Source organism: Odocoileus virginianus, chromosome 14 (assembly GCF_023699985.2).
Source record: "Odocoileus virginianus isolate 20LAN1187 ecotype Illinois chromosome 14, Ovbor_1.2, whole genome shotgun sequence".
NCBI classification, from domain to species: Eukaryota; Metazoa; Chordata; class Mammalia; order Artiodactyla; family Cervidae; genus Odocoileus; species Odocoileus virginianus.
This window is the reverse complement of record NC_069687.1, coordinates 62,679,402-62,690,489: the sequence shown is the minus strand read 5'-3', so window position 1 is coordinate 62,690,489 and position 11,088 is coordinate 62,679,402.

Below are 11,088 nucleotides of genomic sequence, written 5' to 3'. Positions count from 1 at the left end.
AGCCCCAGGAGCCAGACCACTCGGGGTGCGTTGGCCAGGCTCCCCTTCCCTGCCTGCTGGCTCCCTACTGGTCTGGGGCTCTGGGAAGGCTCTCAGGCGCTCGGCAGGGGGAGGGGAGAGAGGCAGAGGGGTTTAATCTTCCGACTCCCTGTGAGGCCAGCTCAGGCGGGCTCTGTGCCCTAGAAATCTTGCATCCTTCTAAGGTTGTCTTCTCTACATAGCTTGCTCTTTCTGCATCCAGGTAACAGCTGCCTCCTGTCATCCTGAGTCTGGGGGTGGTACATGACCTGGAATCTCACAGTACGTTTTGCATTTTCCCTGTATTATGCCCACACCTTTGTCAATAGTTTGTTTACTGATTCCTTCTTGCATTCTCTTCACTTGAGTATTTCTGCTGGAACTCAGACAGATATGGATGGATAGACAGATAGAGATATAATGTTATTTATAATATATATATATATATATAATATAATACCTGTACATTTTTCCCCAAGATTTTTTCCTCTACTAAAATTCCCCCTTTCTCCTTGACTACCTGGTGAACTGCTCCTCATCCTTCTAAAATTCACAGAAACTCACCTCTGTGAAGCCTTGCGTTCTCCATTAGAGTTTATTGCTTTTCCCTTGGGTTTCTGTGTCTCTCTTGTTATTGTTGTTTATCCCCTCAGTTGTGTCCGACTCTTTGTGACCCCGTGGACTGTAGCCCGCCAGGCCCCTCTGTCTATCCGGTTTCCCAGGCAAGAATACTGGAGTGGGCTGTCATTTCCTTCTCCAGGGACTTTTCCCAACTCAGGGATGGAAACTGGGTCTCCTCCTTTGCAAGGGTCTCCTCCTTTGGCGGGTTCTTGGTAGAGCCAATATACACTACCATATGTAAAATGGATAGCTAGTGGAAAGCCACTGTAAAGCATAGGAAGCTCAGCTTGGGCTGTGATGACCTAGAGGGGTGGATGGGAGTGGGGTGGGAGGAAGGGTATGTCTGCATATGGTTGACTCACCTCATTGTGCTGCACAAACTAGCACAACACTGTGAGACAATTCTGTTCCAATAAAAAGTTACAGTTTAACTCCTTCAAAGTCTGTTTAAGTGACTGTCAGAGGGATGCTTCGGTGCCTGCCCCAGAACAGATGCTCAGTAAATAATAGCTAGTATCAGAAAACTTCATACTAACGTGTGAATGGCTATGGGTTTTAATGTGTTACCTCTCCTAGGAGCAGCTTACATTTATAAGGGGCTATTTAAAGTGAATAGTCCCCCCAGTAAATCTCTAAATTGGCAGAGTTGGGTAGGGGAGTGTGAAGGGGTCTTCCTTTGGGGTTTCTCAAATTATGTCAAGTCTAAGGCCTCTCTGTCTGTAGGTTTGAGAAAACAGAGAAGCACTTCAGGTCAGTCTCCAGCATGCACAGGCTGTTTGGAAAGGGGACAGATTGCTCAATAGTGGCCTGGGGGGAGCAGCGTCTATGGAAAAAGACAGATGTGACTGGACACATCTCTGCTCGGCTATTATACCCTTCCAGTGCTAATGGAATGTGATTTTCTAAATTGTGACTGGCCGACTTTCTTCTCCTGTGGTCAAATTTGTAATAACATAGACTATGACTCTAGTTTTGCCAAAGTGGAAAAAAAAATGCCATCCAATGGATTTTTATGGTGGTTCTTAAACATTTTAAAAAATATTATTAAAGATGTAGCTCAAGAAGCCTTTAATGCCCTGCTTTGGGACGGATGAGCCAAAGCACAGACATCCGAGGCTGGGTGTGGGCAGGGTGCTACACCTGTCAGGTGCCAACACTGGTTAAGTCCCTCTGTGTAATTTTGCCTAAAAATGGAGCTACCTACGTAAATACAAATCCAGAGTATTTTGATCTTCTATGGCTTGGGGCAGAGATCAAAGCAAAGCATCTCACTCCTCATTAAGTTCAAGAAGCCAGGGAGCCTGCTGTGAATTCCACATACATCCCTCCCAGACTCCAGAGAATCACAGGTCACATCTGAGGTGGGAGAGAGGCTGGGTTGAGTGAAATTACCTCCTGCAAGTTGGTCTCCTTGCTCCTCTGTAGAGAAGAGTGGGCCAATGGGACCCAATGTCATGGTCAAGAGATCTTTTCTACAAGAGTCTCTCAGATGATCATGCAGCTGGGAAACTGGCAGAATTCTTGGGAAGAACCCAAAGTGGTTCTGGCTGGGTCAGGGGTGTGGATGTGAGTATCTTGGAGTGGTTAGGACAGAAGGTTTCTCAGTAAGCAAAATGGATTATGCGAAGCTGTCATGTAGCCACTGTGACAACTCGGGGAGGGAGGCTTGTAGACTGGGCTGCAGAATGGGCTTGTACTGGTTTTTTTTTTCATTTATTTTTATTAGTTGGAGGCTAATTACTTTACAATATTGTAGTGGTTTTTGCCATACATTGACATGAATCAGTCATGAATTTACATGTGTCCCCCATCCCGATCCCCCCTCCTGCCTCCCTCCCCATCCCATCCTTCTGGGTCTTCCCAGTGCACCAGCCCTGAGCACTTGTCTCATGCATCCAACCTGGGCTGGCGATCTGTTTCACACTTGATAACATACATGTTTCAATGCTGTTCTCTCAGAACATCCAACCCTCACCTTCTCCCACAGAGTCCAAAAGTCCGTTCTATACATCTGCGTTTCTTTTTCTGTCCTGTGTATAGGGTTATCGTTACCATCTTTTTAAATTCCATATATATGTGTTAGTATACTGTATCGGTGTTTATCTTTCCGGCTTATTTCCCTCTGTATAATGGGCTCCAGTTTCATCCATCTCATTAGAACTGATTCAAATGTATTCTTTTTAATGGCGAAGTAATATTCCATGGTGTGTATGTACCACAGCTTCCTCATCCATTCGTCTGCTTATGGGCATCTAGGCTGCTTCCATGTCCTGGCAATTATAAACAGTGCTGCGATGAACATTGGGGTGCACATGTCTCTTTCAGATCTGGTTTCCTCGGTGTGTATGCCCAGGAGTGGGATTGCTGGGTCATATGGCAGTTCTATTTCCAGTTTTTTTAAGGAATCTCCACACTGTTCTCCATAGTGGCTGTACTAGTTTGCATTCCCACCAACAGTATAAGGGGGTTCCCTTTTCTCCACACCCTCTCCAGCATTTATTGCTTGTAGACTTTTGGATAGCAGCCATCCTGACTGGCGTGTAATGGTACCTCATTGAGGTTTTGATTTGCATTTCTCTGATAATGAGTGATGTTGAGCAGCTTTTCATGTGTTTGTCAGCCATCTGTATGTCTTCTTTGGAGAAATGTCTGTTTAGTTCTTTGGCCCATTTTTTGATTGGGTCTTGTCCTGGTTATTAATTGTAGTCCAGATTGACCTTTATTCTGCTTCACACCTGGGCTCTCCAGTCCCCGTACAGTCATGGTCCGTATCACCCAGCATGGCTTTGGTTACACATACACTCTCTTACTATCTGCTTGAATTTCAAACCTAGTAGGTGCTCAATAATTGCATGTCAAGGGGATGATTCTGAACCTTCATTGGAGAGATTCTTAGTTGTCCCCAAATGCAGTTCATTTCCCCTCTTCTGCCTCAGTGGTTATTTTCTTGGATTGGACCCAGTCTTGGGAGGCCCCTTCCATTGGCCAGTGGTGAGTGACATGCTTGCTCTGTGTCTTCGGCCTCCGGAGGGCATTACTGCAGTTCGAGCCTTATGGCTTGTGAGGCTCTGACTCCAGCCCTCCACTCCACACTGCTCTGCAGGGCAGGGCAAGCTCTCTGAGCAAAGCGTTGGTTGAAATCCCCCTGGTTTCAAAGAACTACACATAAATATATTCAAGACATTTCAAAACTTTCTGGTCAAAACATTTTGGGAGGAGCAGCCAGATTTTTGGGGAAAAAAAAAAAAACAGGGGCAATTTAATGGGCAAAGATGTTCTGAGTAATTATACGCTTGAGTAACTAGCCAACTTAAGAGGCAGTTCCACTAGCATTTTCAGGAATTACAGTCTCCAAGCTGGCTTCTCATCAGCGCATCTTCAGCGGGTCATGTGGAGACGTTCTGGTCATCTCACCCAGGGCTTGGACCTGCTTAGAAGACAGCTGCCCCTCCTTTCTCTCCCACTATGCTACCACACCTGCAGGCTTCTTCCTCAGGCAGAAGATGGGTGAATCTGGTGGCAGTAAGATCTGCCTTAGGATTAGTGGTGGATGAAGGTGATGGAGTATCCCTGACTTTGTTCTTGCGTCTCCCCGCACCTGGAATGCGATGGCAGGGCGTCAGAGGGGTGCTTGCTTACCTGAAAGCACCTGGAATGCGCATCCCCAAGGAAGCCCGTGTGTGCAGTCCTGGTGGTAGCCCGCCACCTCGCCTGAGCGCATCAGCTCCAGCTTCGACCTCCTGTTCTCTAGAGCAGGTGCACTGTGCGAAGCGGGCTCCTCGGCTGAGATGGTGAAGATGCTGATGCCAGCTTTTATATCTGTGGAGCATTCTGTGGCCTGCAGCAGGTCTCAATACATCTTTGTGTCTCAGTTTCTCTTTGTTCCCCGTTCGTAAGATATAATGTGGCAAGTGTTCTGATGTAGGCAGGAGGAAACCGTGTTCCAAAGAGGGGTTTGTCCTCACCTGATGTCATTTGCTCCCATTTCTGTAGGGGGTCACCTTTCACCTAACAACTCCCCGAATATATCTCACTCTCACTCGGTTGTCAGTTTCTCTCCCTTTCAGATGTATGTCCATAACTTGAAGAATTTTTTCTTTAAGGACTCCCTAAACATAAAAGGCAGAGAAGGCAGTGGCACCCCACTCCAGCACTCTTGCCTGGAAAATCCCATGGACAGAGGAGCCTGGTGGGCTGCAGTCCATGGGGTCGCTAAGAGTCGGACACGACTGAGCAACTTCACTTTCACTTTTCACTTTCATGCATTGGAGAACTCGGAAATGGCAACCCACCCAGTGTTCTTGCCTGGAGAATCCCAGGGACGGCGGAGCCTGGTGGGCTGCCGTCTATGGGGTCGCACAGAGTCGGACACGACTGAAGCGACTTAGCAGCAGCAGCAGCAAACATAAAAGGGTTCTTGAAGATCAGAAAGCTTCGAGCTACAGATGAATGATAATATTATGAACAATGATAATGAATAATAATATCTGCAGTGATAATATTTCAGCCAAGGTTTGTTTTTCTCATTTCAGAAGGGAGTCTTTTCTAAAGTGTGTCAAGCCTCATCGCGGTGGTGGAGGAGCTGTTGAATCACGGAAGTCACCGAGTTTGCTTTTCCTGCTTAATGTTACAGGCTCACTGTTTTTTTTCTTGTCATTTAAACAATTTTTCTAAAACCTTTTTATCAAAAATTTTCAAACAATGCAGAAAAGTTGAGGGAATTTTATAGGGAGCACTCGTATGTCTACTACTTAAATTCTACGTGTGTTAATGTTTTACTCTACTGTTTTTATCATGTGTTTTCCATTTATTTCATATGTTTTCCTTCTATTGTACATTCATCAATAAGTTTAGGGCTTCCCTGGTGGCACGGATGGTAAAGAATCCACCTGCCATGCGGGAAACCCAGGTTTGATCCCTGGGTTGGGAAGATCCCCTGGAGAAGGGCATAGCAACCCACTCCAGTGTTCCTGCCTAGAGAATCCCATGGACAGAGGAGCCTGGCAGGCTGCAGTCCATGGGGTCACGGAGAGCTGGACACGACTGAGTGACTAACACACACACACAGCAATAGTTTTGGGGTGCATTTCAGACTAAGTTGCAGAAATCAGTACACAACCCCAGTGTACTTTAGCAAAGTCTGTTGTTAACTAGAGCTCACTCTTTGCTTACAGTTTTTTTAAACACGCAATAAAAAACACACATCTTAAGTATGTTGTTTTTAGATATTGGTTTTTTAAAATGGCATATCTATTTTAGTCCGTTATTTCCACACTTCTTTACTTAGCATTAATTCTAACCATTATACCCATTTCTCAGATGAGGATACTGAGACTTAGAGAGGGGAGGTCCTGTGGCCTGAGTCTGGATCCAGGCCTGTGTGGTTTCATGCACTGAGCTCTTCTTGTGGCCCCACAGAGCTTTCACCTGAGCTGAATTCCCAGACTGTGAAACAGTGACTATGCCTGTCACTAAATGTGTCAGAGGAACTTCCTAGGAAGTGTGATGTGGGTACAATGCTAAGCTGGCATGGGTTTACAGATGACCTAATTTGCTGTTCATGTGACAGGGAGATGTGTGGTCTGGTAGAAGGAGCCTGTTTTGGAGTCAGCCAGCCTGGGCTGTTTGTATGAGAGCTGTGTGACCTCAGGCAAATCACTTATCAAGGACCAACTTTTTTATTAATTAATTGTTATTGCAGTATAATTGCTTTACAATGTTGTGTTAGCTTCTACTGCATAGCAAAACGAATCAGCCATAAATACATATATGTATATAAGCCCTCCCTTTTGGATTTCCCTCCCACTTAAGAGGATGAATTTTTTTTTTTTAATATTTACTGTGGGCCTGGTGGGGGACACACATAATCTCATTTATTAATGACAGTCCCTCCCAACACCCTACAATGATCTTTGACCTGCTTTATAGATGAAGAAGCTGGGGCACAGAGAGGAGAAGTGACTTGCCCAAGGTCACATGGTCGAGGAACCCAGGCCCTGAGGCCTGTTCTCCTGACATAGTGATACACCACTGCCTCTGCACCCTGGGGATAACCAGCACCCCTCCCCGCTAGGCCCAACACTTGCAGGTGCTGTTAGGTCTGTGAGGACAGATCAAGTTTTCTCTCCAGACCAAAGTAAGCCCAGGGCCCCACATTCATAGTCCAGACACAGAGGCTGCGCCTGGATGTCGCCGGGCCTGATTTGACCCATGTGGTGTCCCCTAGAGAGTTTTGTTCTTTCGATTTGGATGTCAACACCTAAAAATTAAGAGCGTGTACATAATGATATCTTTTTCCAGCTTTAAAAAATCTGAACACCTGGCCAAACTGCATCCCTATCTGTGCACGAGGCTGTTGGTGGGCCCCGAGGCAAAGCTGGCGCCTCCTGCTCCCCATTCTCCATAGCCCCCACCGCTCCCTCTTGCCTGCCCCTTCCTAAGGTCAAGCATTAGTGGCCATTTCTCATCCTGCTTGCAATGTGGCTTTTTTGATACCAGGCCCACTTCACTCCCGGTCTGCCTGGCCCCAGTGGGCCTGTGGGTTTATAGACAGAGCAGAACCAATTCATTCAGCAGGGGCATGTTCTCACTGTTTTCCAGAAGGAAGCCATAACTCAGGTCATTTGCTGTCTGTGAGATTCAAAGGTCAGGGTGTACTCACGATAGTAAACTTAGATATGTAGCCAGGGGATATCTGGAAAGTGTTTATTTCCCAGCCTTTCACAAACCAATGATTTTACTGAGCATGGAGTTCTGGTGAGTGCTGTGTCTGCCTTGAGGACTGTCAGCATTTTCTGCCTTGCCTTTTCCTTGTCAGCATCAGTCTTAACATTTTCAGCACATTCCCCACCCTGGCTCACAGTCACCTCACGGTTGCCCAGGGCAACCCTCCTTATACGCTCAAGTTCCCCAGGACTCAGATCTGAAAGTGTAGCTGTGTTCCCTAGAAGTCACAGGGACACAGCATTTCCTCAAGTGGAGCATTTAGTGCATTTAGGTGATGCACAAGCATTTTTTAAAAATGTTAATTGTTAAGTGTTTTAATTTTTATGAGTACTAGAAAGATATAATTAGCATATCAAGTCTCTGGGTTTAAGACTATTGTTGCTTAGAAGGAAGCTAAGTTTTAAAAAGAGTTTTTTAAAAGTTGATTTAAAAAGAAATAATGCTTTCTCTTTATAAAATAATGTGGTAGCAAAGGCTACCACAGGTGAAAAGTCACAGCAAAAAAGATGGAGTGTCGACACGTAAATGAGTGAAGTTTGGGAAGCACTGTGAGGGGCCTCTGTCATACTCTCCATCCTCTTCGGGCCAAGTCCAGGGGCAGGAGACGGCTTCCCTCTCTTAACTCAGCTCCTTCTCTCTTCCCTCCTTTCAGGCTGGAGAACTTTTACCTGGCTTTGATGGGAAGCTTTGCTATCCCTAATCACGGCTTCTCCTAAGTTTGTTTGTGTTATTTTTGCAAATAGGCTTTTTCTGTTCTTGAAGCGGCTAGCCTTTTGAAAGTCAAGACAGGAAAATAGTCTGTGGACTATTATCTTGGGGGAGAGACTGTAGGAACGCTGGTTGCTGCCTGAGTGGGGACGTCATCATAGGTTGGTAGGAAACAGCAGGAACAGAAGCAAACCAGCCAAACAGAACCCTCATTTGTGAGTGTTTTTTTCAAGAAACAGCCCACTCTGCATAAACGTAGCAACTTGATGTGTGGGTGACAGTAGTTGGAAAGGACCTAGGTACTGAATTATGTGAACTTGGCCAAATTACTTCATCTCTTGATCCTCAGTTTCCTCATCTGTATAATGGGAATACAAATAATGCTTAACTTGAAAGGACTACATGGGATAGTGTATGCAGCATGGGATGTTTAAGTGTTCAAATGTGGTGACGATGGTGGTGATTGTGATGATGGCAGGGCTCTAAGGGAAAGCCTTTGCTCAAGTGTTGATGTTAAGGAGAAGGAGGAGTTGTATCTTGAGGTTTTGTGTTGGGTTTTTCGCCCATGGGAGCATCTTGACTGAGGGCAGGATCTGTTGGCATATTAACAGCCATGCCCTGGAGCCACCATTTTCCTATCCCTTTGTTAGATCTTTGGGGACAGGGAATGTTGTGTTCTGTTGGTCATAAGGCTAGACTTCAGGAGTGGAGAGCAGCTCTGGGCATTTGGCTGCCTTCTGGATTGGGTAAAAGCCAGTGCTGACCAGCGCATTGGGTTCCGTCCAGTAGAAACAGCGCCCCCAGCTGGGGCCCGTGCATAAAATGCACCCTTAGGTCTAAGTCTTCAGCGGGGGGTCCAGGCAAGGGGAAGGGGGCACATGAGCACACCGTCTGGATTGTGGAAGGCTAAAATTCTCGCCATTCCTAGTGTAAAGGACAGGAATGGCCTGCAGAAACCAGCCTGACTTCTTCCAGGGAGAGCTCTCCATTGAGAAGAGATTGCTCTCTTCGGCATGTTTGATTTAGCCTGCAGTTGTTTCTACTGACTTTTGTAGTAACCACAAAATCACCGCTGGTTTCTGTAGCCGATGTTCCCCTCAGTGGTTCTCAAGGGATCCACCACGCTGACATCCTGACTTTAGCCAGTGAGATTGCTTTTGGACTCCCAGTCTCTAGAACTATAAGGGAGTAAATTTCTGGGTTTTTTTTCCTAAGCCACTTAAGTTTGCAGTAATTTGTTACAGTGGCTTCACAGGAAATGAACATGCATAGTTTTCCTTCATTTAGTCAGCATATCTTAAAAAAATTTTTTTTTGTCAATGTATCTTTTGAAATTTTATTTCTTTATTTACTTCACTGCACTGTGTCCTAGTCGCAGCATGTGGGGTCCTTAGTTGCATCATGTGGGGTCTAGTTGCCTAACCAGGGATCAAACCTGGGCCCCTTTTATTGGGAGCACAGAGTCTTAGCCCTTGAACCACCAGGGAAGTTCCCAGCTGGCACATCCTGGGGCACATCTTCTATGAGATGTCAGCCATCCGCTTATACTGTGCTTCTTGCAGGGAAGCAGCAGTGGGGGATGGCATAGCCCATCCAGTTATGCTGAGTCGGTGATTGGTGGAGGAACATGTCTTCTTACTCCCCAGAGGCTCCTGTCGGTTCTGTCTGAGAGCAGAGCTCTGCATATGAGCCCAGCGCTCTCCTCCCGAGGAGAAGGGCCAGGGCCAGAAGTGTGGGGTGGGCAGGCTGTCGTGCACTTGTACCTCCCTCCCTCCTGTGACAGCCAGAGCCTGGAGCTGTTGCTGGCATCTTGACCCAAGTGACCTGAATTTGTTTCCTAGTGCCATAAGGCAGTGTCTTAAAATAGCACAGATTTGTTCTCTTACAGTTCTGGAGTACGGAAGTCAAGGTTTCAAAGCTCAAGGAGCCCAGGTTTGGAGGCTTCAGAGGAGAATTTGTTTCCTTGCCCTCTCACCTTCTAGAGGCTACCTGCATCCCTTGGCTGATGGCCTCTTGCTCCATCTTCAAGTGCATCCCTGCAGCCTCTGTTTGTCATCACATGGTCTTTCCTTCTGACTCTCACTGCCTCGCTCATCCTTCTTAGAAGGATCTTTCTGAGAGTATTGAGCCCATCTGAATAACAGAGGACAGTCTCCCCATCTTGAGAGCCTTAACTCCATCACAGCTGCCAAGCCTTTTGGCCATGTAGGGTCATCTTCACAGGTTCCAGGCATTAGGACAGGGACATCTTTGTAAATTTGTTTTTAATTGGAGGATAATTGCTTTACAATATTGTGTTAGTTTCTGCCACACATCAACATCAATCAGCCATAGGTGTACATATGTCCCCACCCTCTTGAACCTCCCTCCCACCTGCCACCCCATCCCACCCCTCTAGCTAGTCACAGAGCTCTGATCTGAGCTCCATGCATCATACAGCAGACTCCCACTGGCTGTCTATTTTACATATGGTAATGTATATGTTTCCATGCTGTTCTCTCAATTCATCCCATCCTGTCTTCCCCCACTGTGTCCACAAGTCTGCTCTCTATGTCCGTGTCTCCGTTGCTGGCACAGGGACATCTTTGAGAGCCATTATTAGCCTACCACATGCTCCCTCAGAACAGGGCTTTGCCACTGCCCTTTGGGCTTCAGTAGAACCCTGGCTCAGGGCTCTCTTTCTGGAAGGTGGTTGATAGTAATCAGGGCCTGAAGTCAGCCTTTCCCTCTGCCCACTTGAACACCATTCAGTTGAGGGCCGCGTGTAACCTGGGCAATGAGGACTTCAATGGCCTTTTCAGAAAAAAAGCAGAAGTATGACCATGAGATTTTGTAGCAGGCACTCAGTAATTATGGTAGGACTCAGGACTCAGGGAGCTGGGCTGCAGCAAGCTCTTTGGGAAGAATGCAAAGGCACCTGCTATGAAAGGCCTCTTGATTTTCTTTCCATGGTATTACAGCTGCTTTTTCCCCTAAGTGCATCCTCACTTCTCTGAAGCCAAGTTGAACATCAGT